Below are 15,428 nucleotides of genomic sequence, written 5' to 3'. Positions count from 1 at the left end.
ACTTAGTACCGACTAAGTAACAATAAAAAAAAATCTATTTTAATTTCACCCTACGAACTTTCAAACTAGCGAATTCATCAATCAAAGAGTCTAACTCGTAGTTTATATTATACTTAATTTCACATACAAAATTATCATCAATTATGTCTAGAATTACTCAAAAAAAAAAGTTGTTTAAGCAATTAAGCATAAATGCATAATTAAAGACCCAAAAAAATCATAAAAGGGGCAAAGTCCCATATCAAACAAATTTCTCACAAAGTTTATAAAAAAAAAGGTCACATACATCATACTAAAACAGTGAATTGTGAATAAAACTAGTTAAATAAAGGAAGAGTCAAAAAAATATACCAACTCAATTAAGGTGAATTTCTAGGGTTGAAATAGTAATCCTCTTGAGAATTGGTTTTGAATATAGAAAATTAAATTTTGATATCTTATATAGATGATGATTCAAGAAAGTGAAAATAATAAAAGCGGAATCGAAGGAAATTAAACAAATTAATAGGGAAAATAAATAAATTTTGATATCTTATATAGATGATGATTCAAGGAAGTGAAAATAATAAAAGCGGAATAGAAGGAAATTAAACAAATTAATAGGGAAAAAATTTAAAAAGGAAGATGAAGTATCAAGTATGAACGACAGATATTGAAGTGCTGGAAGTGAAAATGGTAATTTTGTTTATGTTAAAAAAAAAAAAAACAAACAAACATGTTTTGCACATATCGTTCTTCGAACCCGCCATCCTTGTGTAAAAATTAGACTCACTTACCACTAAACCAAGAGCATAAATCAATAATTTAATGGAGTTCAATAATATATATTGCAAAAACTTAAAGGGGCCAGATTAAAAAAATATGGGCTGAGGAATTGGGCTACAGGGGCCAGGCCTCTGCCAGCCCCGCATGTAGCTCCGCCCCTAATGATATTGTTTCGGTGAAAAAGAGGAAAGGGAAGGGGGTGGGTGGGACTGGTTAGACCGGCGGGAAAGTGGGGTTGGTCAAACTGGCGGGAAAGTGGGGGTGTGGTCGGCGGGTGGTTGCCATGTGGGGAGACTATAGCTCCGGTGGGCAGAGGAAGAGGAAAAGGAGAACAGAAGGGAAAGGTGGGAGTATTTTTTTTTTCCTTTAATTATTATTCAAATAATCAAGTAGAAAGCGACACGTGTTAAGTTACCTCCTCTAACCGGTTGTCAACCCAACAAAACAGGTCATGGCCTGTTAAAAGAAGATTGTTGTGAAAGGCGGGATTATTTCTAGAATAATTGAAGGTGGGATTGTTTTCGGAAGACCGTGCAAAGGTGGGATTATTCTTTTCCATTTTTCCTAAAATATTCAACATATAGCAAAATCTATAAATATTGATCCATGGAATACTATCCATTCATAGAGTCTCATAATCTTACAATATCGTGTCTAAAACAAGCAATATATATTACATGAATTAATAAACTAGTAATCACATTGTTAATTTAATTTGTTTATGTAGCATGTACTTCATTCATTACATATCTCACACCCTTACAAAAATATTTCATAATACGAACTTTCTTATACAATCTGTTGCAAATATATGCTATATCAAGGCTACATATATTTTGAGATATTTATAAAATAATTGATATAAAAATATGTCGGAGAAATCACAAATAAAATTTTGAGATATTGGGTATCTGATGTCATGGAAAAATCATTGCCTTGAAAACCAGATTCAGCCCATTGATTGAAGGTACAAAATGCTACAACTTGTTCCCCAAGGTTAAAATCACTCCCACACATTCATGTATGTACATAAGGGTGAGGGTTTGAGGGATTGGAGTTTTGCTCAATAATAATCTATAAAGAGATAACACTATCATGTAATGTATGTCTTACCAACTATGAAAATGGCTTTACATATATATACTACTTGCATTATTACCCTAAAAGATAATGTTACTAGTCTCACAATAATCAATTGAGAATATCAATTGAATATTTAGTAATTTTCAACATAAGTATACTAACACCTTCATAATGCACCATCAATTAGAGGGTTACAAAAGTTGTTTAAACATTACAACTCAAAAGAATCCTAAAGGGATCTTAAACAAGGATTTTAAAGCCATTATTAATCCAACATTCCAACACAATCCAATACAAACATTAGAGTCATAACATTGTTATTGGTGGTAAACATAGTCAATCTCATTCATTCGACCCTTCAAATGGAAGTATGTGTTGGAGATACACTACACGCCATTTTCTACTTTCTTATTATGGGTACATGCAATTAATCATCACCAATATACTAGAAATCAAAACTAAAACTTATGACAACAACACTAGTAGAAAAACATAAATAGACGTCAACAAATTAGCACCGGTTATTAAAATTCGATGCCAAAAAAATAAGCTTAAACCAACAAAAATTAAAAACCTCGCAAGGGCACTGGTTAACTGGTGCTCCTTCTGTTTTTCCTTTTTATTTTTACTTGTTTACATTTTCTAACACAAAGAGCACCGGTTACCCGAAACCCTTTATTTTTTAATTTCTACCCCTTTACTCTCTCTTATCTGGCTCTCTTTCTCATCTCTCGTTCTCTGCTTCTCTCTCATCTGCTTCTCTCGTTCATCTTCCTCTATCATCTCTGGCTCTCTCATGCATTTTCTTTACCTTTTGTTCTCATTCTCAACAACCATTTTTTCTTTCCTTCGAAAACCACCGCCGTCAATTTGAACAAGGACAACCATCATCGTCGTCGCCGTCAATAATGGAGGTAAAGGTTTCCGGTTTCTTCTATTTTAATCAATTCTATATGCGTTTGTCTTCAACAGCAACAAAATTAAATCAATTTTGAACCAAAAAATAGAAATTCGAGGTTAGGGTTTCTGGGTTATTTAGCTTTGCGTGAGATGATAAGGGTTTTTGATTTTTATTTACTTTTTTGTGATTATGGTGACGGTGCGGTGGTCGATGAAAGGCGTCTTTCTTCTCTCTCCTCTTCTTCACGGCGTCCCGTCGCCTCATTGTCAGTCGTCGATTTGCCGCCGTCTAATATTATGGTTCAACGCCATGTTAATGGGTTTCAACACGAGCAGATTTCTGTCACTCTTTCTTCTCATTATCATTCTGTTTGGATTTCTTGGATCACAGGTTTGAATCTTTCAATTCAATTGATTTATTTTGGTTTTTGGTGAATTTTATTTATTTAGTTTTGGAAATGATTGAGCTGAATGATTGGAGAATTTGAGCTAAAATATCGGTTTGAATTTGATTATCTTTTGTGATAATTAAAGTTTGAACTATTAATTTCAGAAATTGATTATTGAATTGATTGCATGGTGTTTTTGTGAATTGGTTTGGAAAGTTTGTTTGTGAAATTGTTGGGTTGATGTAAAAACACGAAAGAAATACTCTATAATATTGCTTAAGATGCAATTTCACGTTGATTTGAATCAAGTAGATTGATTTACTCGTATTAAATATATATGCTCTGTTATTGTTCATGATACAGATGATGTCAACTTTAATTGCCAAAATTACTGCAGATAATAATACTTAGAGTACATAATTAATGGTTAGGAATTTGGATGATTGTCTTAGCTTGGTTAGTCTTATTAAATTATTTCAATTCGGGGTTAGTTATATTATAAAGATTTGAACTTTTGGTGTTTTTCTAATGAATCCATTTACCTTGCTAGTGAGTTCTGAACTTCTGATCTTGTAAAACAACTTTTAGATCAAGCATCATGATTGTGGAAAATATTTATTATTAGAGAAATGATTAAACACTCCCACTTCACCTTGAGTTCACTGTCATGTACATGATATAACTTGAACTAGTAACGTGACAACTAAATGTGGTAGTATTAAGTTAATGTCAAGCCATGATGTATGGTAATTTCTTTTGATTTTTTGGTTTTTGTAGTGAGCTTTTTTAATAGTTTCATTATTATAGGGATGGTTCTATCCGTTTGAGTGTAGATGTGGAACACAATGATGGTTTAAATATGTTATTAATATGCAAAAGCTTGTGGATTTTATTTTTAGGGGCAGATTGGTTATGACATAAATCCGTTGAATCCTGAATCCGTCAAGAGTGTTGTTCATTTTGGCTAATTATGCTGTTTTTGGATGTATTTATGTTTGATTTTATGTCAATTCGCCTCATTGGAATTGGGTTTGAGTTGTAGGAAAGAGAGCTAAATGTGGAGGGAAGGTTTTTATGCTTTATTGTTTGGTATTGAAGCTCCTGAAGCTTTGGTAATTGGAGTTAATTTGATGAAGCTCAAACCGGAAGGGCGGAAGTACCTCAATTGATATGAAGAAGTTCCCTTTAACTCAAGGAAAGGCTGTGGTACCCTCAAGTCAGTGACCTTGGATTATCTTTATTTGGTTATTTGCATGTCTTTTATTCTTCATTTTGTTTCTTTTGTCTCCGCCATTTAATTATGAAGCATACTTGTATTTTTTTTTTTTTTGGACCAAAATTGTAATATTACAGCTTTTTTTTAATGAAAATATTAAGTTTATATATCAATTTAAGTGAAAAAAATGCAAAAAAAAAAAAAGAAAATTTATATTTTTTTTATTTTTTTGGGCCATTTTTGGCACCGGTTTTGAACTGGAACCGGTGCCAAAAACCCTTTTTTTGCCACCGGTTCTGAATCGGTGTCAAAAATCCCATTTTTTGGCATCCCTTAAATACTCAACGGTTTAAAACCGGTGCCATGGGGGGTTTTGAACCGGTGCCATTCTACATTTTTCTACTAGTGCAAGAAAACACAACTGGACCCATATAGGTCCAAGAAACTTGATGACGAGCAGAAAAGAGTATTTTAGTCATGCCTTTCTTTCTTGGAGAGAAATGTAGGACAAACCCTTTTCATCCATCTTATTAAAAGGATACCAAAACGCAACTTATGACCATAGGGTGCTAGAAATTTGACGACAAGCTCTTTGTGCATGAGTAGCATTAGCAAAGAGCAAAATACCAAAGTGTAGATAGCAATCCACGGCTTAACATGGATGGTTGTAGCATACACTCCCGCCATTAAAGTCAAAAGAGTTGTGTGAAATGATATTGAGAGCATCCAGGTGTTGAAATCCATTAACATCAACGAGTTGCGTTATTGCCAGCAGCCAAGATCCAAAGAAGACAAAATAAGACCATTGTTGATAGGCACATTGATGATATATCAAAGAACATAAAAGCTTGAAATGCTGCCATATTTACAAGAAGTGGAGTCCCTATAAGCTTTTCATCTTTAGCATCTTGGATTACTCCACCAGGGACAGGTAATGCTGCTGTAAACGTTATTGTCGCCAAGAGTGCTGCTATTACACTCATTGTGTTCACATAGTCTTTTATCTCTGATGTAGAAATATCATACATACTTCGGTAATCTTTAATTCCAGGAACCTCCTTCAAAACAGTCCAAAGCTCGTCCAACTGCACCAAAAGGAAATGATCCCAGTTATTCTTCTAGATGAGATAAGCACAAATTACAATTTTTACAAAATGAAACTATTTCTTATGAATTATACAATTCAATCATATATGTATTAATTGACATATATGATATCGAAAACTCTTAAGACACACGATGTAATATAGTATGAGTCGTAGTATGAATTGAAGTAACTTATTCATTGAGAATTGACCTTTTTCGTGCTCTATAAAATGTAATTTAACTAGCTCACTTCTAGGTTGATATTTTATTAATGTAGCATGTATATATATCTATGTGACGTAGTTATTACCTTTTTAGGATGATCTGTAAAAGATGCCAATAGATCGCCGGGAGTAATACCATCTTCGTCTTTTTCATCTAGAAGTTCCTTTGTCTGGCTCGATCCTTCTTTGAGTGAACACTCGAGGAAACAACGTGCATGTTTAAATTGTCTATCTTCAAGCGCTAAATGCAATGGCGTTTTTCCCTCCTTGTCACCCTTTTTCAACAACCCTATCAAAGGCGGTTTTGTTACATCAACATATTCTACAAGTTCATGAGTCTTGGCAAGTAACTCTGGTACCAGTTTAGACATCTCTAATGTTTCAATTGGTTGGCCCGAATGTACCAGATCATCAGCGTTGATACAGATTTTGGTATTAAGAGAATTTCGCATAAGGACATGAACCGGAGTTTCTCTGTCAAAATCTGTTTGACAAACAAGTTTTGGATGACTGTCAGCAACTCGCAAGATGAAATCATAAAAACCCTTCTTTATTATAGGACTTCCCCTTTCTAATTGCATTAAGTTGTGAAGCAGATTTCTTCCCTTGGAATCTCGTGAGAATAAAAAATTATTTCCAAACTTGCGGAGTTTAGACTTTAGAAACTGGAGATGTACGCCATCTACTACTCCATATTCCTCCATTTTCCTCCTTCGTCTCCTGACCATCTGGACCAATACATTACAAACAAATTGTTACAAAAAAAAAAAAAATGGGGACAATCTCTTCAATCCGACTTAAGGCCTTATGCATAAAAGGGATATATATTCATATCCTTGCAAGCATGGCTTAAAAATTTTAAAAAAATTTTATAGTGTTCGATTGAAATACGACTATTATAATATTTTAATAATGATAAATTTTGTGATTGACTTATTTTTCTTCAATTAAAATATACTGGAGTGTATCTCTTTATTATTGGTATAAAACATCATCATTTTTTTTATTTATCCAATTTTTTTATTTTTTATTTTTATTTTAATTTTATAATTTTTCAAAAAATATATTTTTATGCTCGCTTAATTTTAAAAAAATTATATTAGCATTGTAGATATTAAAAGGCTAATTGTGTCCATATTATAATGTGAAAAAAAATGAATCCATCATATTGTTTAATCATTAAAATATTATAGAAGTCTTATTTCCAATGACCGTACTATAAAAACATCTAAAAAATTAGGTAGTTAAGGCCATACCTCAAACTCATTTAGTTTTTGAGCGAAAACATTTGGTGATGCAGAATGATCATGGACGTTCTATTGCAATGTGGGATCATGTACATTCTGCTGCAATGCGGGATCATGTACATTCTGCTGCAATGCAGGATTATGTACGTTCTGCTGCAATGCGGGATCATGTACTTTCTGCAGCAATGGGGAATCAAGTAGAGCTCGCACCATTTTAATGTTCATTTTCCAAGCTCGATCGAACGGTGTTTCTCCAGCATCATCCTCGGAATTCCTAAGGCTGTTAATTTCTCGAATTTTAAGCAACTATTTGCCTGTTTTGTAGCTGGTTACACAATCTATCATATAATGTAAGATGGTTCGACCAAAATCACCTTTCACCTTTGCAGGTTCTGGACACTTATTAATTATTAATTTAACGACTCCCACTAATGCTTGATTTGTGCACCAAGGTGCACCATGCACATGGTGCACCTAGTTATAAAAAAAAAAAGACGGAAAGAACATTTAGGTGTTTGAAAAAAAACATATAAGTGTTTGACAAAGAACATGTTTATGTTTGACAAAAAACATACATTAGTAAAGAACATAAAGACATTACAAAAAGAAAGTGACAAAAACTTTATTAAAATTTCTTGAAAAATTACACATTAACAGAATTTTTTTTTACCAAAGATATCATTTCCCCAAAAATAGTTTTTAAATTATTTTCAATTAAAAATATTTCAAGATTTCATTTTCAAATTAAATTTCAAATTTTAAAATTCTAAATCACATATGTTAAAAAGAACATAAGTTATAATGTAAAGAACGTATAGTTCGTACCTAAAGAACACACTGATCAAATTCAAAGAACATACGATAATAAAAATAATTTAAATATATATGATAATAAATTAAAGAAAAAAATACAATGTGTGCGTCACTCATTACCTCAAGGAACATACGAGTCAAATTCAAAGAACATATGAGCCAAATTCAAAGAACATACTTTGTATTATTGAAACTCAAAAAACATGTTTAATCAATATATGTTAAAGAATATAAGTATAAAAGAACATATTATCAAACATATATATAGGTATGTTCTTTGTCAAACATAAGTATGTTCTTTATCAAACACGGTATGTTCTTTGTTCAACCAAATTATGTTATTTCCGCCTTTTTTTATTTATCGGGTGCACCATGTGCATGGTGCACCCTGGTGTACTATCCTATTTACACCACACCAAAAGTTGGGACAAGGAAAGCTGCTCTATGTAGCAAGGTCATATTTTTATGGTCACGCATACAGGCCACATTCTTATCTTTCTCTAACAGCAATTTTCTCAAATCATATACTTTAATCGTCACATTTGCCAACTACGACGCAACATCGGTATTCAACCCTTATTCATCATTAGTAAACATTTTCCATGAACCTGGTCACATATTAGGCTTTGTAAGAGGATAATTTAACCACAAATAGTAATTGTAGATTAAAACTAAAACTAAGGGCATGTTCTTTTCGGCTTATTTTCAGTTCAGTTCAGCTCCAAATAACCTCATTAATATGTAGAAATTTGTTTTAATCAATAGTGTTTGGACAATTATACCCTCTAAAATGTTTATTCACTTATTTGACCTCATTAATGATAATTATACCCTCACTAATACTCTCTAAAATGTTTTTCAAATAGTGTGATATTTATACCTCTAAACATATTTGCTTACATATTTTCTCTCAATAATACTGCTAATAACTAAAACAAAACTTAAATTAAAAAAAAAAAAAAAAAAACCGAACGAATGGATGGAGTACTTACTAATTATATTGTAGGAATGTAATCCTTGCCTCATTCTATTGCATAGTATTGTTTTATATACAAAGTACCTAGGAAGTATAGCAGACATAGTGTCTAGGGAAATATACAATACATGGGGAATGATTAATACAATGATGGTAAATGCATCAGCACAATTACATAGGCTAATACACCCCCGCAGGTCGAGCGGGAGGTAAACGAACGCATAGACTGGAATGAAACTCCTCGAAGAGTATTTGTGGTAGTCCCTTTGTAAATATGTCAGCGATTTGGTATGCTGATGGGACGTGAAGCAACCGAACTTGACCACGACTGACCTTTTTTCTAACAAAGTGGATATCCATTTCGATATGATTGGTTCTTTGATGTTGGACGGGGTTACTTGAGAGATAAACCGCGCTCACATTATCACAGTATATGATGGTGGCTTTGGTGAGGGAATGTCGCAGCTCTAGCAGCAGATTGCGTAGCCAGTAGGATTCAGCCACGACGTTAGCCACGCCCTTGTACTCGGCTTCGGCGCTTGATCGAGATAAGGTAGGCTGCCTTTTGGCAGACCATGAGATGAGATTGTCACCGAGGAAAACACAATATCCGGAGGTCGATCTTCGTGTGTCTGGGCAGCCACCCCAGTCCGCATCAGTGTATGAGATGAGGGTCGAGAGAGACAAGGGATATAGGTGAAGACCGAGCTTTAGAGAACCTTGTAGATATCGTAGAATACGGCGAAGAGCTTGCATATGTTCTTGATGGGTGTAGGGAATATTTCAAGCATTACCCCAAACTTGAACCCCACTGTGATCATACACTTAAGCATGGTGGCGTCCAAAGGGAAGGAAGCTAGAGCAAAAGAGTCGCCAACAAGTTTTAGGAACTTGTAAACCGTTCACAAGGTGAAGATTACACCCCTTAACGATCCATGAGATTGTCAACTCCAAAAGGTCTTGAACCAAATAGGGTTCGGGGATGAAGGTACAAATCCAACCTAAAAGAGATTGAACCTGCCCTAAAAATAGGCCTCTACTTCATTCTGCTCGTATTCATGTGCGCTTTCTAACTAACATGCAATCAATAGGTTAACCCTAAACCTGTTTATCTATGTTGGTTGAATTTAATGCACAAATAAAACTATTATTGGCGATCACTAGAATTATAATCATATTAGCCTTAAACAAGATTATTAATTATCTTATTAAGCGTGATTACAAGTACCAATTCCCTTTAAACATGCATAAAAGGCGTGATCAAGCAACAACAATATATAATCATCAAGAAAAATAATAATCATCATCATAATAATCATAATAACGCTAACGCATAATAATAGCAAGATCCTAGGCATGATACTAATGAGATTAATAACAAATCCTAGCATGTCACTGAGCAATAAAGATCAAAGCTTTAGCCCTAACATGATACTAACATGATATAAGAAAGAATAAAAGGCACCCTAAACATAATACTGGAAAGCAACAGAAACATCCTAACATGATACTAGGAATTAAACAAATTGAAACATGCTTTCTACAAGAATAGAGCAATAAGATTACATATTTTGATGCCTCGTACCTCTTTCTAATAACAAAATACACGCGTTAGTAACTTCAAGGGAAAGTAATAAAATCAAACAATTAAATCAAATAATTGAAATAGAGATTAAGGACCAAACCCTCAGAAATTATAACCTTTCACGTCTAGGGCGAAGGCAACTTCGAACTTGGCTAGGTGTTTCTAAATCTCGTGAATGCGGAATTTTGTTTGTGAAAAGCTAGAGAGATGAGAGCATAGAGAGAATAGATGATTGTAGATAATTGATTGTATCAAAACGGAGGTTCAGGACCCTATTTATAAGAAAACAGTCCGGAAATAGGTAGAATTTGATAAGGAATAAAACATCGCGCTGTCGCTGCAAAACCGACCTTGTCGCCAGGCGACAGGGTCTGTCGCGTGGCGACAAGGCTTGTCACGTGGTGATAGGCCTGTCGTTTGGCGACAACCTGGATCCCTACGCGCTTTCAAACACGGAGTCCACTTTTCAATCAAAATTGATTTGTAAAGTCCGTATGAAAACTGAAATCGTGTTTTTCATAAAATAATATTTTATTCCAAGTAAAACTTATCAAAATCTAATTATTAATTCTAATCTTATTAGGATTAAAGAGAACCTTCTAAAGAACTCTAGAAAACTATAATTAATTCTAATAACTTTAGGAATAATAATTAACATTGGGCCCTCCCCTAGATCATCGGGTCGCATGTAAAGATCAAACCGGGCCCAGTTTAGTATTGTGGCCATAACTTCCTCATTATTCATCGGAATTGGGCTTATAATATATCATTGGAAAGCTCTTGCAAGCCCCATCCAACTACACTATTATTGGACCCTTGTCGTGAACCAAACTAAACTGGATTGACTGTTTTCATAAAATAGAGTTGTTTTTCGAAAACAGAAAGAAAGAATTTTAATAAAAACTAACCGCAACACTTGACCTTTCACACTTTTACCTCGTTCGATTAATCATTCGACGCAAAAGGCATTCATCACTGGGTTTGGTTTTGGGGAGACACATTTGGGTGTCTACAACGGGGATCATGCATAAACAAGCATATTGGTTGCACGGCGTATGAGATATCGGGTCGTGTGAATGTGAGGTATTGCAAGGCTCCGGCAAGGCTGCGGTAGAGAGTCGGGTCGGCGACCGGAGGCCCTGAATTTTCACTTAGTTTGGCTTTGGAGTCGACTGGTGTGGCTGAAGGCTTGCATGAGGACATATTTGCTCGAGCTATTATATCTTCAGCATATGATTTTTGAGACAAAAATAGCTCATTGGAATGATGGGTTACCGAAATACCAAGAAATGAGTTCAAAAGCCCAAGGTCTTTCATTGCAAATTCAGATTTTAGCTTGCCCATGATTGATAGTTGAAGAGCTTTAGACAATGTAGTGAGGATGATGTCGTCTACATAGAGCAAGATATAGGCAATCTCCTTGCCATGGAAATAGATGAAGAGAGAATGATCCGATTTTCTATGAACAAATCCAATAGTGGAGACAAAATTTGCGAACCTACGGTACCAAGCACGCGGAGCTTGCTTGAGACCGTATAATGCCTTTTTGAGGAGGCATACATGAGATGGGTTGTTCTTATCATGAAGACCCGGAGGTTAGTGCATATACACGGTCTTATCAAGATCCCCATTCAAGAAAGCATTTTTGACGTCCATTTGATGTATTGGCCAAGACTTTGATAGGGCAATGCTTAGAACGGTGCGGATGGTGGCCGGTTTGACCATGGGGCTAAATGTTTCATCACAATCTATTCCAACCTGTTGATTCCTGCCATTAACAACAAGACGGGCTTTGTGCCTCTCAAAATCACCGTTAGCATTTTTCTTGTGGCGATATATCCACATACAAGGAATAATGTTGACATTAGGTGGACGGGGCACTAACTCCCAAGTCTTAGTTTTAATTAGAGCATGAAATTCATCAAGCATAGCTTCTTTCCAATTTGGGTCCGACAAGGCTGCAATAGGATTTTTAGGAAGAGAGGAGGGAGCAGTAGAGGTGTGTAGATTGAAATGAGTTTTTGGTTTGTATATGCCATGTGAGCTTCGAGTTGCCATTTGTGGGGAGAGAGGAGGTGGAGGATTTCTGATTTGTAGAGGTTGGGTTGCGTCAGCGGGCTGACCCAAAGGAGATGGGCTGGAAGAGGGTAATGCGGATTGGGCCGCTAAGGTGTTTGGGGAGTTGGATTGAATAGGTGGGCTATTGGCAGGAGGAGAGTGAGGGGCCGTGGGTGAGGGAGGTTTCGGTTGGGCCTGATTTGTATGTTGGGCTGTGTCTGGAGGGGGAGTTTGAGTTAAGTGGTGTAAGATAGAAGGAGATAGCCCATGATCTAGAAATTCGTATGTTTTGGCAGTGGGAGAGTGAATTTTAGCAAATGGAAATTGAGTTTCATCGAAAACCACATGCCTAGAGATAAAGATTTTGTTGCTTGACATGTCGTAGCATTTGTAGCCACGATGATTTGGAGGATACCCTAAGAAGACACATGGAGTGGAGTGGGCTTGAAGTTTGTTGATAGATGTGGATGGGAATAGAGGATAGCATAGGCACCCGAAAACTTTAAGATGAGAATAGGAGGGATCTTTGTTATAAAGGATCTTTGTGGGAGAGTTGAGGCCTATTGTTTTTTAGGGGAGGATGTTGTGGATGTATGTTGCCATTTGAAGGGCATGGTGCCAAAAAGAGGGAGGCATACAAGAGTGAGCTAAGAGAGTGCGGATCATGTTATTGATAGTGCATATCTTTCTCTCCGCCTTACCATTTTGAGAGGATGTGTGAGGACAAGAAAATCGAAAGACCATGCCATTTTGCTCACAAAAAATTCTAAAAGGACCATTATCATATTCTTTTCCATTGTCACATTGAAAACACTTGATTTCTCTTTCAAATTGAGTTTTAGCATAAGCACGAAATTGGAGAAAGAATGAGTGCACTTGGGATTTTTTACATATAGGATAAGTCCACAAAAAATTACTAAAATCATCCAAGAACAACACATAATAAAGATGGCCCGCAGAACTTAATTTAGGAGATGTCCAAAGTCACTATGGACCAAATCAAAAGGCATACAAGTAGTAGAATGTGAGTAAAAAAATGGCAGGTTAACAAGTTTACCAAGAGGACATGAAACACAAATAGAATTGTTCAAATTTCTTTTACAATCAACAAAATTTTTCTTAGACAGACTGTAAAATATTTTTGCCAGGATGCCCGAGTCGTGCGTTCCATATTGATGGAGAGAGAGAGCAGCAAAGGAGGAAGGTGAGGTGGTGGAAAAGGTGGCGGTGGAGACGGGGTAAAGGTCACTGGAGCTATCACATCGCATACGAGTTGTTCCTGTCGAAAGGTCCTTCACAGAAAACCCAAACGAGTCAAACTCAATGGAAACCCAATTATCACAAGTGAATTTTCTTACAGAAATAAGATTTTTAATAAGCTTTGGGGCATGAAGGACACCATTTAAAGAGAAAGGGGTATGTGGAGAGGGAAGAGAGGTACAACCAACACCCCAAATTGGAATAGCATGCCCGTTACCAACAATTATATTTCATTGATTGCTCAAATTAAAGTAAGACGAGAAAGTACCTGATTGAGATGTCATGTGGGAGGTGGCACCGGTGTCCATGTACCACCTGTCGTCCGGTGGTGTGAGGGAGAGAGTGTGGAGAGCAGCATCGATGTCGGTTGGAGCGCAGCTTGCGATGGAAGAAGCTTGAGCAAAATAGGCTTGCTGCTGTTGGGGTCGTGGGCCAAGCACTCCTTGTTGATGAGGCCCAGCAAGCCTGGGCCATGGTGAAGTTGGGTACGGGCACGGCGGCACCGCCTAGGGCTGTTGTCCCCATTGAGCCCATGGTGGGTATTGAGACCATTGAGGCCAGGTCTGCCAATTGTTGCCTTAGTTTGAGTTATTACCGCTGCGGTTGTTGTTGTTGTGGTTCCGGCCACAACCACGACCGCCCCCGTCGCGATTGCGACCATCGCGGCCATGTCCCCTGTTTCCCCTGTTTCCGGAATTGTTCGACGGATGGTTGGTCTCATGAGATTGAGAATTATCGGTGTGGTAGGAGGCCGATTCATTTTCAGAAGTAATGAGAGCGGAACCAGCACAGATAGCCTCGCTTGCGGCTTGAGTTGCGAGACGTGATTCTTCTAAGGTGAGCATAGATCTGGCCTTGTAGAAGGAAGGCAGGGGGTCGGTCTGATGCAGGATTGAAGCGACACTGTCGTATGACTTGGGGAGGCCACGGATTAAGGTGAGCACAAGGCGTTGGTTGTTGACTGGTGCTCCGGCATTTGCGAGTTGGTCTGCGACCATCTTAACCTGTTGACAGTAAGAGGAGATGTTTGGAAAATCTTTCATGTCAATAGTGGAGAATTCTCCTTCCAATTGAACCGCACGAGAGCTCTTGTTATCGAGAAAGATGTCACGAAGACGTTCCCAAGCTTGTTGGGCAGTAGAATCGGGTTCCAGAATTGTTTGGAGAAGGTCATTAGATATCGTGTCGTATATTCATTGAAGCACAATTGCATCGAGACGAATCCAAAGAGCAGGGTCGGCTGGTTCCTCTTTGTCGTCTGGTGGCAGAATATGGTCGATAACATCGTACACACGTGCTTGTATTTTAAATAGTTCAGCCCACGAAGAGTAGAGTCCCTTTTTCATCTCCAATGTGATAGGAATGAGGCTTTTTATATTATTGACTGCACAAGCAGGGTGAAAAGAAGTGGTTTTGGGCTGTTCGTTCACCATGGTAGTGACGAGAGGGAGAAGAGAGGAGATGAAAAGTCAGAGAGAATGACCTAGACTGATACCATGTAGGAATGTAATCCTTGCCTCATTCTATTGCATAGTATTGTTTTATATACAAAGTACCTAGGGAAGTATAGCAGACATAGTGTCTAGGGAAATATACAATACATGGGGAATGATTAATACAATGATGGTAAATGCATCAGCACAGTTAAATAGGCTAATATATATGTTTGTAGTTTTTGATGCAACATGAAAAGGCGTATCTTTCTAATTGTTGGTTGCACTAGCCAGTTGCCATATCTATTTGTGACCATTGCCTGGTTATGATCATATTCATGGACCATCTTGAATATGTCGAAGTTGCCCACCCTTGCCGCATCATGAAGAGGG

The sequence above is a fragment of the Chenopodium album genome, chromosome 12 (genome assembly GCF_948465745.1).
Source record: "Chenopodium album chromosome 12, dcCheAlbu1.1, whole genome shotgun sequence".
Classification (NCBI taxonomy): domain Eukaryota; kingdom Viridiplantae; phylum Streptophyta; class Magnoliopsida; order Caryophyllales; family Amaranthaceae; genus Chenopodium; species Chenopodium album.
The sequence above is the reverse complement of the archived record's forward strand: the minus strand, read 5'-3'. Positions refer to the sequence as shown.